At 33.0% G+C, this 20546-nt stretch overlaps 1 long non-coding RNA gene across 1 annotated transcript; it reads left to right on the plus strand.

The window, feature by feature from the left end:
- The first annotated feature begins 1310 nt into the window (after window positions 1-1310).
- Window positions 1311-20016, plus strand: LOC132727887 (uncharacterized). Its single transcript, XR_009625405.1, has 3 exons — window positions 1311-1433; window positions 15112-15252; window positions 19905-20016. It is a non-coding gene; the product is annotated as an uncharacterized LOC132727887 (long non-coding RNA).
- The last annotated feature ends 530 nt before the right edge of the window (window positions 20017-20546 follow it).

Below are 20546 nucleotides of genomic sequence, written 5' to 3' on the forward strand. Positions count from 1 at the left end.
TTTTAACATTGTTAATTCTTTATTTAAACCAAAGATTTTTCATATAAGAACATAAAATTTTGAGTTACAGGATCTTTAAGTGTATGTTACATCTTTAATTATAACATACAGGAAATTTAAGTCCCATCAACCAATGATGTTGTATTTTGCAAATATTTTACATGAGGATTTATTATATTTTCACAGAACCGAACAGACCTTCATCTATTGCTTATAAGCAATTCGGCATAAGATATGAAAATAAGGACTTCCGTTGCTCAAACATTTGGAACGAAAATTTTGGAATTTAAAGTTTCAGAGATCGATAACATGTGAGATATCCATGAAAACTGGAGTAACCAAAAAATCCGCCTGCTCCTGCGTTCATTTTGCAATCTGATGAAACCACATGAAAAGTTCGGCTCATGCGTTCATTTTGAAAATTCCCTTAAACGATATTATACTTCAAAAATACGGAATAGAAATAGAACAGGCTTTTGGTGGATGAGGATATGGTAATAAAGAACCTTTAGAGCGATACAAATGTTTAGAAGTTTGCTTGGATGTCAAGTTATTGGCTATCAAAGAGCGATTTTACCAATTTTGTGACTTTTCTTGTGCAGTTGTCGATAATGATCTAATAAGTTAACAAAGATTTGGCGAGTTTGAGATGCCTGTCGGATAAAGTAATCATACGAGATCAGAAAAGGCTATAAAGTTTTGTGAAATATGCATTTTCAAAGAAATTGAAGACAATTTTCTTACCACAGTAGATCTATCGGTTTTCCACCTGTAAAATTGATCTCTTCATGCGTTTTCCGCCTGGGAAACATAGTGAACGATTGGACTCGGTGGGAAGACCCTAGAGTCTTGAATGTCTTTTCTAAATACCTACTCGAAATTTATAATAAAAGAAATCTTATGTTAGGTAGTACTATTAGTAATAAAAATTTGTCAGACCATTGAATGTATATTATTGTACTTGAATATCGAATGAGTAATTAGTGTTTTTTGTTTGTTTTTTTTTAATACTGTTTTATTTATTTACTTCTTATTTTAACATTACTATGCCTGTGTTATTTGTTTTTCCAATAATACGAATTAAGCTTTAGTTACTTTATTGTCTTCATTTCTAACATACAATACACAATTTGTTGGTTGGTATATTTTGTTTCATGCCTTATGTTTTATGCTTGTGATTATATATGTCATATAGTATGACCCTTGATTGGTGAAATAAAATTATTCTATTCTATTCTATTCTATTCTATCCAAAGAGCGGGATTTGTGAAATGTTTTCATTGGTCGATGCAAATATAAATCCCCTCTTCCGGAACTGCAGTACAACAACAACAACAACCACAAACACAAGAAGCACGAAATTTTGGAAATATAGATTGTATGTTAGATTTATTTGACAAGACTATATTTGTCAGATCTCAATAAGTGAATAAGTGAGTACCAATGATCAGATTTACGTTTTGTTTCTAACACGGCTATAAACTGTTAAATTAGTGTTTTAAATAGGTCCTAAATTGGCCCTAAATTGCCAAGAAATAGGGTGGGGTGACAGCTGATTTTTTTTAATTTCAGGAGCATAGATCTATTAAAATTTTGTTTATAAAACTTATTCTGTTACGAACTATATGTGAATTCCACATCTTAATTGTCAATGATTGACTGACTTATATAAATACTGTACAGTACGGTACAGTTTAAAGAAAATGAAACTCTAAAAGAAAATGAAACTCTAAAAGAAAATGAAACTGCCACCTCTGTGCCATACTGTATAGCCTTAGGATATATGTGTTTGCTAGGAATTCAGTCATCTGTAAACATGTGTATTTCTCAAAATAAGGAAATGAATTTCCACCAAGCTGAAAAAATAAGGGGAAGGGCTATGTTCAAGTGTTTAAAAAAAAAAAGTTTAAAAAAACTGTGATCTTCGAAAAAATCCATCCAATTCAGTAATCGCATGAATATTGCACTACAAAATGGGTTCAGTAATTAACTTGGAAGGACAAGAAAACATCTCTATGCATGTCTCATATCCATGTCTTGGAATCCGACCCTATAAACTTAATCTCTGACTTGATATCTCTTCTTAACTAAGATAATTCAAACAGTACACTGCCAACCTTTTTTAATTTCTGTTTGTTAGTGATGGACTACCTCTGAATACTTTTATAGTAATTTATTCCTAAAAAGGTTTATGAACTAAACAATCAATCCTAAAAGATTTTTGATGGTGGGCCGAGTCCACCAGTTCCAAGTTTGATTAGGGCCGAGTTGACCCTCTACTGTTTTCTTGCATTATCGTAGGGCTACTTAGGATTAAAATTACTTGCTTAGAAAACTTTGAAGCATTTCCATATGGTAATTCATTGCCATAAACTCAAAAAATACATATGCAGTAATGTACATCAAAACTATCAACTGTACAAAAAAATACTGACCAACAATTTCTGGACTAGGTACTTTTTGTGTCGCCTTGAAAAGGTGACATATAGGGGTTACTTTTGTCGGCGGTGTCGGCGGCGTCTGTGTCGTTGTTGGCGTCGTCGTCCGCTAAAGCTTGTCCGGAGCATAACTCAGTCACTATAAGTCTGATTGACTTCAAACTTGGTATGCATGCTTCTTTCAATAACCCGAAGTGCAGTGCACAAGGACCGGTACTCTGCAGTTCTTATTTTTTGAGTTATTGCCCTTTGTTAATTTTCATACTTTAATTTTGTCCGGGCCATTTCTCTTCAACTAAAAAAGCTATGGACTTGAAACTTCATAGGATGATAGATCTCATTAAGAAGAAATGCAGTGCACAAGAACCAGTACTCTGCACTTCCTAATTTTTGAGTTATTGCCCTTTGTTAATTTTCATACTTTATTTTTGTCCGGGCCATTTCTCCTAATGTATAAAAGCCATGGTCTTGAAACTTCATAGGATGATATGTCTCATTAAGAAAAAGTGCAGTGCACAAGAACTGGTACTCTGCATTTCTTATTTTTTGAGTTATTGTCCTTTGCTAAATATCATACTCATTTTTGTCCAGGTCATTTTTCCTCAAGTATGAAAGCTATGGACTTGAAACATCATAGAATGATGGATCTTATTGATAAGAAGTGCAGTGTACAGAAACTGCTGCTCTGCACTTATTATTTTTTTAGTTATTGCCCTTTGTTTTTTTTCATATTTCATTTTTGTCTTGGCCATTTCCCCTAAACTACATTGTTCACAAGGCGACACATCCGACTCGCGGAGTTCTAGTTTCTTATATTATCTTGGAATAAGATTGCTTGCTTAAGGCTGGTTGTTATGTAATGATTTATTTCTAGTAATCTACTTCACAAGTTTTTTAGTGTATTCAATAAAACTGAAAATTGATTAAGTAAAACTTTACTTACTATGATTAAAATGAAACAATGATTTAAAATAAAGACAACTGGTCATATGTTTACATTAGCAGTGGAAAACTGGAAACATTTAAGTGTTACATGAAAGTATGTATAAAACATACTCGGCCCTATATTTACCATTGATGGCAGCATAAATGGAATGCGTCCATCATTGACTTTTACAGTGAGCATTTTAGACATGCCCAAAATACTAGCTTTGCTTCCGTTTTCTTTTGTGATATGTAAACATAATAATTATGTTCATGCCAGCAGTCTGAACTTCCTTGTTTATAAACTCATCAGAAAAGACAAGCAGTCTTCATGTTTCTGCTTGTACTGCTTCATATTTTACTTGTAAATACAAGCCAACAAGTGTACTTATTGATCTGAAATTGTGAATTTCTGTATTCTGCAATCAAGTATTTAAAGTTACATACAATAGTATACATGTATTTGTATTAAAATTTGACTTTAACATGTTTTGTTGTCATGCTGTTCCCTCAACACCCCCTATATTGAGGCATGTGGCCCACTAGACCCTTTTTGAGACAAAGCTAGATTGAACACAGTCACTGGAATTTATTCAGTGATTTTTTTACTTTTTTCGCATCAACCTAATTACCCCTGAAATTGAGAATTTTTAGCGCGATAATCTGTCAAATTGTGAAAAAATAAACAAGAATATATCATCACCTGTAGTCACTTTATTCATTCATTTTAATAATTATATTCATGACGTAGTTTCAGCTGTCTTCTTTTTATTCCCTCAAATATATCAATCACATTCTCAAGATTGTCATTTGTCAGTTTATTATTTTGTTTGGTACTGAAAAGCAATGCTGCCAATTGTGAATCTTTTACACATTCAATTTTTTTTCTACCCAGTAGATTTGACAAAATAAGACATGCTACAAAACCATTTAGATGTGACATGGACCTTTAATTGACTTTTACCGTCAAGATCAAATTAATGAATTCTTTTGTTTTTCCCATTACTTTGTTATTTGCAATGAATTAACTTCATATTTGGACACAACAACTTTAAGCTGAGGACCTTCGATCATGTACGTATAACAAACTCAAATTGACCTTGACTCGTGTATGACCTTGACGGCCAAATTATTGAATTTTCACTGATTATTGCTATAATTGCCTGTAATTTGGTATTATAACTGGATTATCTTCATACTTGAACAAAACAACATTTAAAAGGTTGAACTGACCTTGACCTTAAGCTTTAAATGACATTGACCCTCAAGGTCAATTTATTGAATTTGGTTAAGTTGTCTTAATTTTTTTATGTACAGATTTGATTTATACTGGAACAAAACCAAGACTTTGCCATTATATTGTTCACATTTTGCCTTGACCTTTAATTGACCTTGAATATCAAGGTCAAATTAATGAAATTCTCTTATTTTATCCTATAGCAATGAGATTTGGACTATGTGCACAGTTTTAGATGTAAAATAGAACTTTGATATCTGCTGATCTACATTTGATGAAGTGACCTACTTCTAAACTCAGCTGACCGAAGAACAGTGAAATAAATAGTTCCCAAAAATTGACTTCTCTGTATTTTGATTTTTAACAATATTTAATGTTAAAAAGTTTAGTATCAACCAATGGAATTAAATTGAAACTATTTGACAGAAAATGTTAACCATAGAGACAATGTGCCGCACAAAGGTTTCATGCATCATGGTCATCTCATGTTACTCTTTTGTGGATCATTATATGTGTAAATTTCAATGTTTTCTGTCAGCTCTGTATCTTTTGAACTGATGGAAGAAAATTAAGACTATTTTTTAAAAATATTAACTCAGGAGTGCAGAACTCATGTTTCATCCTTCTCAGTTTAAGGTAAAGTTTGAACATAGTCATTTAAAATCTTAATTTTTAAAAAAAAAAATTCAAGGGGAGAATAGTACTTTCTTAGTATACATTAAAGGAAGAGTACTCTGTACATACTGTTATGTATTTTACAGTCATGAAGCAAGTGATTGAAAGCCCAATATTGATTTTTTCTGCTTTTGAGGTACATGTATATTTTATGATTTTTTTAGCTCACCTGAGCTAACTCAGGGTGAGCTTTAAGGTCGTTGAATGTCCGTCGTCTGTCCACACTTGTTCGTTAACACTAGCGGTCACATTTTTGCCTCAATCATCATCAAACTTTGTCAGGATGCTTGTTTAGGTAATAGCTTGGATGAGTTCGACATTGGTCATCTGGGATGAAAAACTAGGTCATAGGAACTAAAAATAGAAAAACCTTGTTACCACTCTAGTGTTCACATTTTTGACTCAATCATCATCAAACTTGGTCAGGATGCTTGTCTAGGTGATTGCTCGGATGAGTTCGAATATGGGTCATCTCCGATGAAAAACTAGGTCACAGGAGCTAAAAATAGAAAAACCTTGTTAACACTCTAGTGGTCACATTTTTGACTCAATTATCATCAAACTTTGTCGGGATGCTTGTCTAGGTGATTGCTGAATGGGTTTGAACATGGGTCATCTCGGATGAAATACTAGGTCACAGGAGCAAGAAATAAAAAAATCCTTGTTAACACTCTAGCGGTCACATTTTTGTTTCAATTGTCATCAAACTTAGTCAGGATGCTTGTCTAGGTAATTGCTCGGATGGGTTCAAAGATGGGTCATCTCGGATGAAAAACAAGGTCACTGTGTCAGGATAAAAAATAAAAAAATCTTGTTAACGCTCTAGTGGCTACTGTTTTGATCCCAAATATCCCTGGAAATTGGTCTGAAAAGCTTGTTTTTGAATGATTTCTAGGTCAAGTTCAAATATGGGTCACCTGGGGTCAAAAACTAGGTCAGACTGCTTAAATATGGATAATCCTTGTTAACACTCTAGTGGTCACATTTTTGACTCACCTGTCATGAAACTTGCCCGTCCCTAGATTTGCCACTAAAATGCCACCATTTTCAATGGTGGAGTATTTAGACAACTTTCCACCAATAATGCCACCAAAACGCCACCAAAACGCCACCCAAATCATGAAAATGGTGAAAAATTTGAGCAGGACTGATGTTATATAATTTTCCAGTTAATTCCACCTTTTTTACACTAAATGCCACCAATGAGTGGAAAATTGGTGGAGTATTTAGACAAACTTTCACCATAATGCCACCATTATGCCACCTTAGGGTGGCAAACTCATTTTCCACTAGATGCCACTTGTTTCCACTTATTGCCACCATAATGGTGGAAAATTGGTGGAGTATTTAGACAAATTTCCACCATTATGCACCATTTGAGTGGCAAACTTATATTTTCTACCAACATGCCACTTATTTTCACCTTTTGCCACCATAAGGGTGGAAAATTGGTGGAGTATTTAGACACTTTTCCACCATTTTGCCACCAGATAGTGGCAAATTCAGTTTCCACTAAATGCCACCTATTTTCACCCTTTCAGAAATTTTCCACCTTGTGGGTGGCAATAGCTGGAAACTGCTTGAAAGTCACCCTGTACCCTAAATTGGAAACAAACAAATTTTTTAAAAACAATCCTTTTTAATGTTCCCATATGAAATTATATATTGTCTCAAAAAATAGCAAAACATTAGTCCATTTATTTTCTTCAGTTTATCTTGCTATTCCTGGACGGTTTGAGTTCAGTCCTTTAGGTTGTCGGCAACTTTTCGAGCGCACAATCTAAAACAAAAAAAATTATGAATGATTAAAACAATAATTAACAAGCAATTATCATAGTATTGCAAGCAATCCATAAGTCCCCTACCGGTAAGAGCCCAAGCAACATTCTGAAGGGCCATTGGCCATTCACTTATGTTCCTATTTTAAGTAAATTTGTTGAAAAAGTTCTTTAAAAGTGATCACAGGAAACAGTTTTTATGTACAGACAGACGGACTGAAGGACACTCTAAAGTTATTTTTTAAACATCCCTGTTATCAAAATATAACATTTTTAAAATCCTATCATGATTGAAGAAGTTGGAGTAAAAATTACCAATTTCTCAAAAAAAAAATCTAAGTTCAAAAGGGGCATAATTCTGGAAATAGTCTTGGCTAGAGTATTGAACACTCACAAATGTTGAGTGATAATAAGAAACATTTATATGAAGTTTGAAGTAGATACATTCAGAAAAAGAAGTTATTAAAAAAAAAACAATGTTTTTTCATGAAAATTTTAAGTTCAAGGGAGGTAATTCTGATAAATTTTGTGCTAGAGTTGTAAACCTTGTCACATATGATATGGTTGATTACAAGCAACTTATATTTAAAGTTTGAAAAAATACCTTAAGAAATAAAGAACTTATAGTGAAAAAACTTAAAAACTAGAATCAGAAATCTTGAAATTCAGTCTATATGTTGCCATAGCAACCAGAATTTTCAACATAGGAAAATAAGAAAAGGATGTGCATAATTTCCATACTGCCATATACCCATATGTCAAGTTTCATAAACATATTTTCAGTACTTTTTGTGTTATCACTGGATCCAGGTTATGTGTAAAATTTGCCATATTTTCAGTCTATTTGTTGCCATAGCAACCAGAATTTTCAACATAGGAAGAAAAGAAAAAGAACGTGCATAATCTCCATACTGCCATCTATCTATATATCAATTTTCATAAAAATATTTTCAGTACTTTTTTGCGTTATTGCGGGAATCCAGGTTATGTGTAAAATTTGCCATATATTCAGTCTATTTGTTGCCATAGCAACCAGAATTTTCAACATAGGAAGAAAAAGAAAAAGATGTGCATAATCTCCAGACTGCCATCTACCCAGATTTCAAGTTTCATAAAAATATTTTCAGTACTTTTTGAGTTATCACTGGATTCAGTTTATGTGTTAAATTTGCCATATTTTCAGACTATTTTGTTGCCATAGCAACCAGAATTTTCAACATAGGAAGAAAAAAAAAGACGTGCATAATCTCCATACTGCCATCTATCCATATATCAAGTTTCATAAAAATATTTTCAGTACTTTTTTGCGTTATTGCGGGATCCAGTTTTGTGGACGGACGGACTGACGGACTGACAGACAGACAGACAGACAGACAGACAGACAGACAGACGGACGGAGGGTAAACCTAAAGTCCCCTCCGGTTAAACCGGTAGGGGACTAAAAACATAAGCTTACAATTTTATATGACTATTGGATATTTCTATATTCAATTTGAGTGCATAGATATGATTAAAAAAAACAGCACTGCAGACGGGGAAGAATCAGACTTTTCTTATTTACTCCAAGGCAGAAAATATACGCAGAATCAAAAATGATATTTTCATTCAGTTCATTAGTTACCTTCCAAGAACTTAAGTTTTGCCTTGTCTGCACAAGAAGGTCTGGCGTCAGACTCTCTGTTCCCTTTCCTCATACCAAACAATGAGCGGCCTTTAATCTCTTCTATATTGAATAGCATTCTGAAGAGCTTTGCTGTACCTTTCTCTTTTGAGGCATATGGCTTCAGTTCTGCCATCACTTGGTCCTAAATTATGATTAACAATATCAAATAAGTAAAGACAGAAAATGATTATCAATTTCTGATATGTAAAGACAGAAAATGAAACACTTTTATAAGACCTTGGTATATGTATACAACTCTAAAATTTTAAAATAAGAAAGAAATAAAGAAATACAACACATCAACACCAGTGCAGGTTGAGTAATTAATAATCTTCCAGTTTCAGTTCTTAACGAACCTTCATCAGGATAAATATTTGATAAAATTTTCAAGCTAAAATGTACAAAAACTCTAAAATTTGTAAAACAAAATGTAAATGCAAATTAAAGTGTCATAAAGAGTTTGAATTAAAGTAGGTTTGTAAATAGTGACTAATAGCTATATTTATCAAGAACTGAAAAGTGTCTTATTGGGTACTGTGACACTTCTTTCCTATTAATTCTAAAATAACTTTGAATTAACAAGATACCTTTGTAAAGCCACTGAAGATCAAAAGTGTTGCTCCAGACTGCTCCTCATTGCTTTGTGTCTGCAAAATAATAATTCTTATTTAATGCTGTTTCTGTTATGAACTGTCATTCTCCTAATAGCATGTTACTCTAGACTGTCTAGTTATGGTTATATAATCATCTACTGCACCATGAAAGCTGAATTACAACAATGAAGGAATGAAACTTACTAATAAATCAGTTACTGTTAATCTGCTTCACATGGGGCAACACAAGGAAAAATTGTTTATAGCATGAAAGTTGTAGTAATAGGTACCTCAGGTTATCTATAGTTTGATTGATGTAATATTGTACATAATGATATTGTACTTACTGATTAATTTCTATAATTTTTTTTCTCAAACTTAAAATTTCTAACATATTGTATTTAAGAAATGATGAAGATCTTCCTACATTCTTTATATTCCTACATTCTTTATATGTACATTGTACATGCAGCTTTCTTTTTAGTCAAGTTACAAACAAACAAATATAAAACACAATTTTATACAATACCACTTCATATTTTTACTGTCAAAAAACTAAACAGTTTTCTGCATAAATAACAATAATTATTGTATGTAAAAGTTGTTTACCTGAAACTTTGACTGGGAATGATTCTGCTGTTTATCTTCTTGTCTACAACATTAACCACTTAGTTTAAAAAAACTTCCTTCATTTATTTTACCAAACAATAAGACTTTAAAAATGTTTTTCTTTGAGAAATCAAAAAATAATGCAACTCTTACTTTTAAAAACGAAAATATCCTCCCAGAATTGCTAACAATATCAATTATTTTCCTTTGTTTTGCAGAAGCTTTTAACCTGACCTAATTTTTCCTTTGAATTCCCAAACTTTACAACGTGTAACCGCATGGACAGTCCATTATAATTTTAAAAATTGTGAGGGAGTTTTCCAAAAAAAACCATAGCACCCATCCTTTTATTTTTTAATTTCATTTGAAATGTATAAAATATATTCTGAATACATAGAATAGATTGAGGTAGAAATAACTTTTTTTGAAAAGAATAATTTTTAGGCAATGCTATTTATAAGGAAACAAATTCCTACAAAAAACATGTATAATGTTTGCCTCTCCCAAAATAATCAAATGGAACATTCTGGTCAGCATGAGTAAACTATTAACCCTCATTCAGAGATTACTAGATAAGAGGGCAGTAGTTTTATCAGATCTGAGATGTATGCTGTGTTGTTAAATCTTAGAGGATGCAGTATTTACTAGCTAGTATTTACTTATCCTGATTGTAAGAAAATTTATCAGACATTATGACTTATTTACTTTTCACACATTAATTTTTACAATAGATTTAAAGCCTCTGAAAGCATAGCACAAAAGATGTTAGAGACAATAATTTTAAACTCCACATATAACTAAACCTCATTTATGAGAAGTTACAATGCCAAGGAAACCATAACTTTTCTGTACGAAATCTGCTGTGGTCATAGTATTATTTTTACAAAGGTTTTTCTTTTTAGATTTGGTTTGCCTACATTGCTAAACATGGTCCCTGCAACTACATAGTTTAGGTGAAAAAAGCCCGGGGGCTTGTTTTTTGGGTTTAGTCCTTTTTATGTTTTTTTTTAGGGGGTTTAGGGTTTTCCCTACCCAAATTTACCCCAAATTTTTAAAGCATTTAATTTTTTTCCAATTTATTGTTATTATTTTTAAAAAGCCCCTTTTGTGATTGGGTTTTTTTTAAACCCAAAATTTTATTTTTAAAAAAGAAATTTTTATATTTTCTATTAACCCGGGAAAAATTTTTAAAGAACACCCAAATTAGTTCAACCCCCTACCCTGTGTATTTGGGAAAAGGGGGATGGTTTAAGCCCAATGAAAACCCCCATTCCCCCTATTATTACCAAAACAAACCCGAAAAAAAAAGTGTGAAAGAGTAAAAAACGATAAAACCCTTTTTGTAATAAACCCAAAATTTTTAATTGCCCAAATATTTTTTCATATCTTTTCGGCAGGATAAAACTGTCCGAGGAAAGGGCCAGGCAAAATGGCTGCCATTTACAGTATCAAGTGATTATCCCCAAGCACCAACCGCGACTTTGCGCGGGGAATTTTAATTATAGCTAAAACCTCGGCGCGTCGCATAGGATTAGAAATAACCTTTTTCATAATTTTATTGTAATAAATATTTACCAAACTGTGGTCCTTTCGGGTTTTTTATCAAAATATATAACCAATAATGATGTTTAATATGAATAAATAATCATATCTCCAAATCTGTGACTCAAATTTGTGATTATGCTTCAAAGCAGTCAATTGACCGTGAATTTTCTTTTTCATATTTTGATTTCCTTGAAAAATCATTTTCTCATCGGAAGGCAAATGCAACTTTAATATGATGATACATTAATTACATTCCATGAAAATGTTTAAAGATATAAAATATCTCATGACATGTTTTGTTCATTTTTACATTACACCTTTAATTTCAGCAAACATAAAGTCTTTACAAAAAAGTAGTATGCAATCGTACCTATATTACATACGAATGTTATGTAATATTTTTCTTGTTATTTGCATGATTTGGGGTTTATTGCCATTTTTTACTTCTCTATGCTTAATTTTTTTCTTGATCATAAGCTTAAAAAAGTACTGGGAGATAATTAATTTGAAACTTCACAGATATAGATCTTTTTTTTGAGTAATGTGCTTTTGTTTTAAGAACCCATAACAGTCTTTGCATACTTTTTGGAGTTATTGCCCTTTTGCATTTTTCACTTTAATTATTGGTAAGCATTACAATGAAAAGTTGTTAGTACCTTTAACCCGTATCAAATTTAAAAAATAAAAATTGAAAAAGACCCAAATTTTTTTAAAGTCCCAATTTGGGAAAAAAGACAAAAGGGCAAACTTTATTCCCCAAAATTGACATTAAATATCCCCTTTGAAGAACAACAAAAATTTTTGGGAAAGGATAATGCCCTTTTCTGGGCATAAAAGAACATTTTTAAAAATATTTAATTTAAAAGTACAGATTTTAAATAAAGAACAAAGTTACACTTTAAAAAAGCTGTAATTTTTTCTACAACAAAATGGAAACATTAAAAATTTTGGGCTTGGGAAAGGTTTAAATTTTAACCCTTTCCCCTTTAAAAAAGTAAAACCCCCAAAAAAAGGGGAAATTAAGTAACCCCTAACCTTTTCCCCAATTTTTCCTGATCATAATAATTGTTTTAAAGCCTGGGAAAAGGGGGATTTTTAAACCGGCCCCCTTTCCCCAAATTTCCCGGGGTTTTTTTCCTTTTACTTTACAGCTGGAATTATCATACCGTTACAGTACTGTGAGGCAGTGACTTTGTATCAGAATTGTGTTCATGGCATTCTAGTATGTTTAAGAAATATGAGTTTCTGATAAAATTTTTCTAACTGTTCAACTTCAATAAATTATATTTTTGATAAAAAGTTCACTTGATGCTTTGGTAGAGTACAAATTATAAACAGATTTATTTCAGTTTGGAGCTTTGACTTAAATAAATCTTAAACCCTGCAATGCACAATTATTAGATTTCTCAGTTTTTTCCACCAATTTTTATACAACCCAGAAAATAGTTAAGAGTTTCCCTTTTCGACTAAAAGTTATTCACAAAATTTTCTAAGTTTTTTTTCCACTATTTTTGCCACCCAGAAAATAGTTAGAGTTTCACTTTTCCCACTAAAAAGGTCCACTTTATTTTCCCCCCTTTTAAAATAAAAAATAAAAAAAATTCCCCTTTTTCCCCCCCCAATTTCCCCCCCTTTTTCCCTCATAAAAAAAAATCTATGTTCAAAATTTCCACCAAAAGCCCCCCCTAAATGCCACCAAAGGATGGTAGTGGAATTTGGTTTGGGAATTTTTCCCCCTACAAAGGGAAAAAGGGTGGAATTTTTTCAAATTTCCCCGGTTTTTAAAAAAACCCCCCCCCCTTTTTTTCAAATTAATGGCCCCCCTTTTCAAATGGAAAAAAGCTGGGCAAGTTAGTGGCAAAACTTAAGGGGCGGGGGTCAGAAGCTTGTCTAAAATAATTGTTCGGATGAGTTTATGGGTTTAGGGAGGCCCATCCTAGGGCCCCCCCTTGGGCCTCCTTTTTTAAAAAAAATTTTTTGGCTCCCAAAATTTTCAAAATTCCCCGGGAAAAACCCCCCAGGAAATTTTAACTATCATATAATAAAAGAAACAAGAGGTACAGTATGGAGCTTTACAATTTGAAAATAAACTGTTTTGTTACAATTTCTTGTTATAGTGAGGACATTTAATATAGAACATGTTTTGAAAAAATTCATGAATGCAAAGTCTGTTTCCTTCTTTAAAGATTTTTTGATCATTGTTACTTACAAGGTTGCATTCTTGTGTGTATTGCCCTGGCTTAATTTGCTGTGCTCTTGTTTTGAATGTCAGGTTTAATGTGATGTTATGTATTTCTTATATATTGCTTGTTATTCTAAAAAAAAACATATTTACCTTTACTGAATTCTCGAAATGGACTTGGCCGCCTTCAAATTTTGGAACTGTCTAGATGAAAAATTTAAGAGTTAAGTGCCTCAATTTTGAATTCGTGTCTGAAAGAAGAGTTTGGATAGCAGGGATCAAACTTGCAACCCCTGGATGTTTAGTTATACAGTGCTACCACTGAACTAAACTGCATCCATTTAAGCATAGATTTATTTCACCTTCAGCTGCTGAATTTCTTAAATTGTCTATTCCTGATTTCTTTTCATCAATATGTCACAGGGTGAGAAAAATGTGCAGCCTGACAGGTACTCGAACCCTGGACCCTGGGAATACCGTTCTGCAATTTACCGACTGAGCTATCTCCCTAAAATTGTGGACAGTTTTTGAACCATGACATACTCAATCCCCTCTATATTGAAATTTGTCTTTGAATTTTACAAACATACATAGCAATGTAAATTAAACTCTTGAGCTTAAATTATGTAGTCACAGACCCCTGTTAGGGGCCAAATGTCACAGAGTGAGGAAAATGTGCAGCATGGGACTCTCGGAATACCTTTTTGCGGCTCAACCCCGCTGCTTACACATTATCTCCCCTAATTTGTGAACAGTCCTGAACCGTGACAAATATTTGGGGATATCAAGATAAATATTAAAATTTAATCAAACAAAAATATAGAGCCAGGCCAGTCTGCACAAATGTTTGAGACTGGCCTAGCTCTATACTGATGGCAATGCCTTATGAGTTTTTTTTGTTTTTTTTCCCAGCAAGTTAAAGGTTTAAGCCCTCGATAATAGTGTATTTGCAACAGCCATATTAATCTCTTAATCCAATTGTACTTGTCTATTGGTGACTGGTAAAGGTGGTCAGTTTTAATTGATTGATAATTGAGGGTAAGGATCACAGCACAAAGTAAAGTCCCTAACATTACTGTACAATAATTTATCCAACTGTAACAATGTGACAAAAACAGGGTCACATGATATTTTTTTTCACACACTCACAAGATAACAGTTAATGCCAGTTGTTTTCATGTCCATTTTATAGTAAATAGAATTGACCAACAACATTTTGAATTTAGTTCTTAGCAAATGCATTTATATGTAAGTAGCCTATTTATTCATAGGGAAACATAATAATGTTAATTTAAACTGTTTAATTTACTTTTCTTGCATGTTTAATTTAACAACTGTATTGTCAATTTTAGGTATTCCTGTAATGATGAATTTCAAAGTTGTCAACTTGCAATTAAATTTGTAAACACATTCACATTATACATGTACTGTAAACATAAATAGCAAATTTGTTTTTTTAATTTTTAGGTGGGTTACAAAGTGGCTACAGTAGACAATTATTTGAGAGAGCCAATGGTATAATAACCAAGAATATCTTGCAAGTTGGACATGAGGCAAAACAGACATACTTGATGTTTAATTCAGAGACTTTATCCAGTTGATGAACTGGTAAGTGAGTTTAAGAGTTTACTGCTTGTGATTCTCTTTTAAAATTTTACGAACTTTTTTTTGCGCCCATTTTAGGGGGAGGGGAGCATTTAGATTTACCCCTGTCCGTCCATTCGTCCATCCACCTTCTTCATCCGTTCTAATTTTGTGTCGCACATAGCTCAAAAAGTATTTGACATAGAGTCTTGAAACCTTACAGGGATATTGCTCAGCATGTGAAGTTGTCCACGCAAAGTTGTGCACCTGAAATTTGCTTATGGATTTATTCTGTTTTGTTAGAGTAATTGCCCTTGACTTAGTAAAAAATTTGCAATTTTCAACTTGTGTCACACATACCTCAAAAAGAACTTGAACTTGAGTCATGAAACCTTACAGGAATATTGCTCAGCATGTGAAGTTGTGCACCTGGGTATTTACGAGAGGATATATTTAGCATTTTTTAAAGTTATTGCCCTTGACTTAGTAAAAATTACAATTTTCAGCTTGTCCATGCATAGCTGAAAAAGTATTTGACCTGCAGGCCTGAAAGTTTACAAGAATGTAGGTCAGCATATGTACTTATGCACCTTGGGGTTCGCTTGTGGATTTATCCAGTATTTGTAGAGTTATTGCCCTTTACTTAGTAAAAACTATTTCATTATGTTGTGTTATTTGTTCCTCCAGTGCTTGAGTTAGAATCAACCAACTTTAAAGGAATAATGATCAACATCACTGTGAAGCTATGCACCTGGGATTTGCATGTTGATTTTTTCAGTTTTGTTAGAGTTACTGCCCTTGACTTATTATAAATTTGCAATTTTCAACTTGTTCATGCATAGCTCAAAAAGTGTTTGACTTGTAGGCCTGAAAGTTTACAAAAATGTTGGTCAGCATGTGTACTTATGCACCTTGGGATTCACTTGTGAATTTATTCAGTATTTGTAAAGTTGTTGCCCTTCACTGAGTAAAAGATTATTAGTTTTTAACTTGCGGCACATGTAGCCTGAAAAATATTTGACCTAAAGTCATAAGATTGACAAATCAGTGGAGTGTGGGGGCACCTGTGTCCTATGGACACATTTTTAGTTTACGTTTGAATTTGAAATTTTAACATGTTAAGAAGCTAAAAACTTCAAATGTAACCTGCCTTTGCAGATAGTGGCGGCATGGCTGTGTGGTTAACGGGTCAGACTAGTAATCTAATGATCACTAGCTGCATGGGTTCAACCCCCTTCAGGGGCAAGTCGTTTCCTTGAACAAAAAATTTTACACTCATTGCTCAGTACTGGTTGATTCTAGGAATGGATTCGAAAGTTTGTCTATAAGCTTATAGCTTCCTACACAATCAAACTAAAATAAATTCTGTATATAAAATAAACCAGAATTAAGATTTAGTTGTTACAATAATTTTGCAAACCCTGTAATTGTACATGTGTAAATTTTTCTACATAATTTGATGCATTGGGTGACTCGGTTGTTAAAGTTTCTGCAAAATATCTCTTGCTGTTGAATGCTTCTAGGGACTTTGAATTAATTTGTGTGTTTCTTAAAACTTGTGTTTCTTCAAAAATGTAGGTACAGTCAGGAGTATAGGTAAGGTACAGTTTGGTGAAAATAGTGCAAAGCTTGATAAAAATGTTCCATATACAACAAGTTAAAATGGTTTCCTGCGGAGAAAAGTTTTAATGATTTAAAGATATTTAACTATTTTCAAAATTGTTTAAAAAAACGTTTGTATCGAGAATTATATTGACAATAAATGTAACAGATCAATAGTAGAAGGTCTTTGTAAAATGGAGAGGGTGGAACCCTGGCGTTGGGTCTGGATTACACATTTTGTACCACCTCACTTATTTGCTATATCCTTTGAGGTATTTTACTTTGAGACTTTGAATACTTGTTAGTGACCAACATGCCCATTTTGCTTTGATAGTTTAGCACGGAGGTAGGTAGTCTAGTACTGGTGTAACTCTCCAGGAACGATGGTTAGGAAACTACCCGCCTATATGACTGAAATACTGTTTGGGAAAAGGTGTAAAATGAAACAAACAAACATGCCCATTTTGGCAAGATAACATAAATCTGTCATAGATATTGGCCAAGTTATGCCCGGCTTATTCAACGTTCTGGACCCCTTGACTTTTAGTTAGACAGTGTTTTCACTGAACTACTGCATAGCAATTCTATCAAACGTCTATTTCACCCTTTATCTGCTGAATTTCTTAAATTATCTATTAAGAACTATCCATTATCAATATGTCACAGGGTGAGAAAGAGGACCCTTGGAAAAACGTACCTCGGCTCTACTGACTGAGCAGTTTGGCTGCTTACACACTATCTCCCCTAATAAGTGAACAGTTCTGATCCATGACAAATATTTAGGGATATCAAGATGAAAATTAAGATCTAATCAACCAAAACTTTAGAGCCAGGCCAGTCTGCAAAGTTAATGCCCAGTTATTTTCATGTATATGTTGTATTAAGTACAATTGACCAACAACATTTTGAATTTAGTTCTTAGCAAAATTAATGCTTTACATGTAAGTAGCCTATTTATTCATAGGGAAACAGGAATGTTAATTTAAACTGTTAATTTACTTTCTTGTGTGTTCATTTTAACAACTTTATTGTCAAATTTAGGTATACCTGTAATGATGAATTTCAAAATTGTCAAACACATTCAGATTATACCTGTACAACATTAATAGCAAAATGTTTGTACAGTCGACTCTCGTTATCTCGAAGTCATCGGGACCGTCCAAAAAATATCGAGATAACGAATTGTCGAGATAAACATATTAGGGTTTGAACAAGGCAGAAACTTATTTTTACAAAAGACATGTGCATACCTTATGTAAAATAAACTATGATATCTCCATGTTTTTGTGTCGCCTTGAAAAGGTGACATATAGGGGTTACTTTTGTCGGCGGTGTCGGCGGCGGCGTCTGTGTCGTTGTCGGCGTCCCCTAAAGCTTGTCCGGAGCATAACTCAGTCACTATAAGTCTGATTGACTTCAAACTTGGTATGCATGCTTCTTTCAATAACCCGAAGTGCAGTGCACAAGAACCGGTACTCTGCAGTTCTTATTTTTTGAGTTATTGCCCTTTGTTAATTTTCATACTTTAATTTTGTCCGAGCCATTTCTCGTCAACTAAAAAAGCTATGGACTTGAAACTTCATAGGATGATAGATCTCATTATTAAGAAGTGCAGTGCACAAGAACCGGTACTCTGCACTTCCTAATTTTTGAGTTATTGCCCTTTGTTAATTTTCATACTTTATTTTTGTCCGGGCCATTTCTCCTAATGTATAAAAGCCATGGACTTGAAACTTCATAGGATGATAGGTCTCATTAAGAAGAAGTGCAGTGCACAAGAACTGGTACTCTGCATTTCTTATTTTTTGAGTTATTGCCCTTTGTTTATTTTCATACTTTAATTTTGTCCAGGCCATTTCTCCTTAAGTATAAAAGCTATGGACTTGAAACTTCATAGGATGATAGATCTCATTATTAAGAAGTGCAGTGCACAAGAATCGGTACTCTGCATTTCTTAATTTTTGAGTTATGGCCCTTTGTTAATTTTCATACTTAATTTTTGTCCAGGCCATTTCTCCGAAAGTATAAAAGTTATGGACTTAAAACTTCATAGGATGATAGATCTCATTAAAAAGAAGTGCAGTGCATAAGAACTGATACTCTGCATTTCTTATTTTTGAGTTATTGCCCTTTGTTGATTTTCTTACTTTATTTTTGTCCTGGTCATTTCTCCTCAAGTATGAAAGCTATGGACTTGAAACATCATAGAATGATAGATCTTATTGATAAGAAGTGCAGTGTACAGAAACTGCTGCTCTGCACTTATTATTTTTTGAGTTATTGCCCTTTGTTATTTTTCATATTTCATTTTTGTCCTGGCCATTTCCCCTAAACTACATTGTTCACAAGGCGACACATCCGACTCGCGGAGTTCTAGTTCTTTTTATAAGCATAGTATCGCAAAGTCAATATTTAACAAAGTAACATTAACGGATGTTTACCAGCGGAAATACGGGTGTTTGTGATAAAACATATAGTGAGGTTTACTCAGTAATGAAATACACCAAAATAGTGAAAACATTGTTTTAGAGTGGTTGATCGTATTCTCCCGGGTTAGTTATCGGGATTGTTCGACCGCTGTTTGATTTTTTGATGTTGTGAAACAATATTGTAACGATAACGTTTCTATACTTTCACTATTTCATTTACAGATAAAAGTCATTATGAATTGTGTGTTCTAATATTTATAAAGAACGTAAAATTCGGTCATTTTGGACATAAGTCAATCATTACGCTAATTAGATTAACTTTTATAATAACAGCTCAACGTGTTACAAACAGAATCATCATAATGACAAGCGCTATTGAGCAATTATCGCCTAGTTTGTGTTTTCTACAAGACGAAAACTATTTGTCGAGATAAACAAAGGATAATAGTGTGAAAATAACTGTAGGGGCTGAAATTTTACATCGAGATAGTGAAAATATCGAAATAAAAATATCGAGATGAACAAATATATCCAATATAGATGAAGAAGGAAGAAAATCGGGACTTTCAAAATTTCATCGAGATAACGAAATATCGAGAAAAGTGATGTCGAGATAACGATAGTTGACTGTATTTTTATTTTCAGGTGGGTTACAAAGTGGCTACGGAAGACAATTATTAGAGAGAGCCAAGAATATGTTGAAAGTTGCACATGAAGCAAAACAGAAATTCAGAGACTTTATCCAGTTGATAAACTAGTAAGTGAAGATTTAGAGTTTACTGATTGTTATTCTCTCCACTGAGGTTTTTTGACATGATGGGACTGAAAAGATTTTTTCCAGACAAATATACCATTTGATGTAAGTTTAGACCACTAATCTTTGTGCAAAATTTCAGATTGTTCACTCTCTTCGTTTTTCCAGAATAATTATTCAAATTGTAAAAAAATGACCCAAAATGAAAAACGTTTAAATGCTTTTCACTCAAATCGGGCTAAGAAAAACATAAAAATACGATTTTCAATTTATTTCTAAGTACATTTCTTAACTATCTTTGCATATATTTCTGTTTAAATTGCCCCAGCTCATTTATGTAAGAAATTCAAATTTTATGTTTTTAGGCTTTTAAACCTCAGTGGAGTCCCTTTAATAAAATTTACATTTGAATTTGAAATTTTAATGTGTCAAGAAGTTAATAGTGTGATTTTGTGTGACTTCAAATGTAACCTGCCTTTGCAGACAGTGGCAGCAAGGCCAAGTGGTTAACATGTCGGACTAGTAAGCTAGCC

The sequence above is a fragment of the Ruditapes philippinarum genome, unplaced genomic scaffold (genome assembly GCF_026571515.1).
Source record: "Ruditapes philippinarum isolate M1 unplaced genomic scaffold, ASM2657151v2 ctg761_1_1_1_1, whole genome shotgun sequence".
Taxonomy (NCBI): Eukaryota; Metazoa; Mollusca; class Bivalvia; order Venerida; family Veneridae; genus Ruditapes; species Ruditapes philippinarum.